Consider the following 3,702-nt stretch of genomic DNA (forward strand, 5'->3'; position numbering starts at 1 on the left):
TTTATTCTATAAAAGAAAACTACAAAAAAAGGAATTGAGTTTGTCTCATACGCTTCATCTTTTTAATATCTTTCGTGAGTATGATGAAAAGGAAAATTGTGCTCAAGTGCTAGAAGAGGAAGTTTATAAAATGTTTCATATTAAATCTTTGAATGATGAGCATGATTGCAATGTTGTTAGTATGAACTCCTTGAATATCCATGATGCTAATGATGATTGCACTAGTTATGATGAAAATATCTCTTATAAGCATGTCGATTTTTGTGGAGTGTATTGGGTTTGCAAGTACGCACCAAATAGGGAAGATAGATATTGCAAGAGTCATAAGCATTTGGAAACTAAAGGATTGCAACAAAGGCTAGATAAGAGTGCTGAAAATTTAAGATATCTTTACCGTACTTGTGAACTTTGCAATGAACATGGTCATTTAAATCTCCGATGTAAATTGTTTCATGATCGAATCGTGTCCAAGAATTGTGATTACTTGATTTCCCTTGCACATCATAATGAACTTAGTTTGCTTTTGGGTTATGAATAATTGAAACATGCAACTAAGCATATTCCAGAATATAACCTTGAGAAATTCCTTGATATTGATCTAGAGGAAATTTATATGTATTGTACGGTGAATTGCATTGAAAATCCTTATATTGCCAATTACATAAAGAAAAGAAAGCAAATAGAAGATGAAGAGAATACTAATGAAAGAGAAGAGACTTCCCAATATCCTCCTATTATTTCTTATGATGAATCAGTTAACGAGGAGGAGCTTTCTATTCAACCAATCCCATCAATAAGGAGCTCAAAGAAGAGGGTTGAACCTACACATAATGTGAACAAGAAAAAGAAAAAACGGAGAAGCAAAGGTAAAAAGGTATCCCTCCCAAATGATGTTGCTCCTACTACTCATTGTGATGATGATAATTGCTATACTATTGGTGCTATCCATACTATTAATGATGAGAGTGATTATGCTTATGATATGAAAAAGCCCAAGCTTGGGGACGGTATGTTTGATGAGGATGACATATTTGAGAATATATTTGCTGAAATTAATGTTTGTCCCAAGCTTGGGGATGCTACGTTTAATGGAGATGATATTTTTAGCCTCCCAAGTTTTGATATGCAAAGTTGTTATGATGATAGCATGCCTCTTACCTATGATGATTATATTGATGAAAGTGGGTTTGGAAGAGTGTCAACTTTAGGAAGTAGTGATCCCACTATTTTGGAGGGTGTTGAATCTTATAATATTTATGAAAGTGGATTTTTAAGAGTGTCAACTTTATTTAGTGATGATTCCACTATCTTGGAAGATGTTTCAATCAATTATGATGAGAACAAAGTTGCTACTTATGATGATTATTGTGACGAAACTTATGCTATAAAAAGTAGTGATGCTTATATTTATAAAACTTGTCATAATTATGATTACCCTTTTTCTGAACATTACCCTTTTAATGTGGAAACAATTTTTAGTATTCAAGTCTCTTATGATACTCCCACCATTCCGAATAAGAAGAATTTTGCTTATGTGGAGAGTAGTAAATTTTCTATGCAAGTAGATCATGAAAATAATGCTTCAGGTGCTGGTTATATTGTTGAATTCATTCATGATGCTACTGAAAATTATTATGAGGGAGGAATATATGCTTGTAGGAATTGCAATAATATCAAGTTTCCTCTCTATGTGCTTAAAATTTTGAAGTTATGCTTGTTATGACTTCCTATGTTAGTTGATTATTGTTCCCATAAGTTGTTTGCTCACAAAATACCTATGCATAGGAAGTGGGTTAGACTTAAATGTGCTAGTCATATGCTTCACGATGCTCCCATTATGTTTCAATTCTTATCTTTTATGTGAGCATCATTGTCATCATCATGCCTAGCTAGAAAGGCATTAAAGAAAAGCGCTTGTTGGGAGGCAACCCAATTTATTTTGTTCCTTGCTTTTTGTTCCTGTTTAGTAATAAATAATTCATATATCCTCTGGTTAGATGTGTTTTTATGTTTTAATTAGTGTTTGTGCCAAGTAGGACCTTTGGGAAGACTTGGGTGAAGTCTATGCTATCTTGCTGTAAAAAACAGAAACGTTTGCGCTCACGAGATTAGCTACCACTTTTTACCGGAGAGTGCTTTTAGGTTGATTCTTTTTGAAGATGATTAATAGGCAAATCACTCAGGTCCACCAATTTATTTCAGAATTTTTGGAGTTCCAGAAGTATACGTTTGATACAGATTACTACAGACTGTTCTGTTTTTGTCAGATTCTGTTTTCTATGTGTTGTTTGCTTATTTTGATGAATCTATGAGTAGTATCGGAGGGTATGAACCATAGAGGAGTTGGAATACAGTAGATATTACACCAATATGAATTTAGAATGAGTTCATTAAAGTATCTAAGTGGTGGTCTTATTCTCTTATACTACCGGAGCTTACGAGTTTTCTGTTGAGTTTTGTGTTGTGAAGTTTTCATGTTTTGAGTAAAGATTCGATGGACTATGCAATAAGGAGTGGCAAGAGCCTAAGCTTGGGGATGCCACGGATGGCATCCCCTCTTTCATCTTCGTTCATTGCTTTTGAGATGTAGGAAACCTAGATATAAAAGGAATTAAGGAGATACAAAAGCTCAAGCTTGGGGATGCCCAAGGCACCACAAGATAATATTTCAAGAAGTCTCAAGCATCCAAGCTTGGGGATGCCCCGGTAGGCATCCCACCTTTCTTCTTCAACAATTATCGGTTAGTATCGGTTGAACCTAAGTTTTTGCTTCTTCACATGAGTCGTGCTATCCTTGAAATGTCATTTTATTTTGCTTTGCTTGCTGTTTGAATAAAATACCAAGATATGAAATTCTTAAATGTTAGAGCGAGAGTCTTCACATAGTTACATAATTATTTGACTACTCATTGATCTTCACTTATATCTTTTGGAGTAGTTTGTCATTTGCTCTAACGCTTCACTTATATCTGTTAGAGCACGACGGTGGTTATATTTTGAAGAAATAGATGATCTCTCATGCTTCACTTATATTATTTTGACAACAACATGGTATTTGCTATGGTCATAAAATTGGTCCTAGAATGATGGGCATCCAAGTTGGGTATAATAAAAACTATCATAGGAAGTGAATTAGATGCTATGATCAATTTGATACTTGATAATTGTTTTGAGATATGGAGGTAGTGATATTAGAGTCATGCTAGTTGGATGATTATGAATTTAAAGAATGCTTGTGTTGAAGTTGGCAAGTCCCGTAGCATGCACGTATGGTAAAAGTTGTGTAACAAATTTGAAACATGAGGTGTTCTTAGATTGTGCATCCTTATGAGTGGCGGTCGGGGACGAGCGATGGTCTTTTCCTACCAATCTATCCCCCTAGGAGCATGCGCGTAGTGCTTGGTTTTTGATGACTTGTAGATTTTTGCAATAAGTATATGAATTATTTTTGACTAATGCTAAGTCCATGGATTATACGCATTCTCACCCTTCCATCATTGCTAGCCTCTTCGGTACCGTGCATTGCCCTTTCTCACCTTGAGAGTTGGTGCAAACTTCGCCGGTGCATCCAAACCCCGTGATACGATACGCTCTGTCACACATAAACCTCCTTATATCTTCCTCAAAACAGCCACCATACCTACCTATTATGGCATTTCCATAGCCATTCCGAGATATATTGCCATGCAACTTTCCACCATT

Source organism: Triticum aestivum, chromosome 4B (assembly GCF_018294505.1).
Source record: "Triticum aestivum cultivar Chinese Spring chromosome 4B, IWGSC CS RefSeq v2.1, whole genome shotgun sequence".
Taxonomy (NCBI): domain Eukaryota; kingdom Viridiplantae; phylum Streptophyta; class Magnoliopsida; order Poales; family Poaceae; genus Triticum; species Triticum aestivum.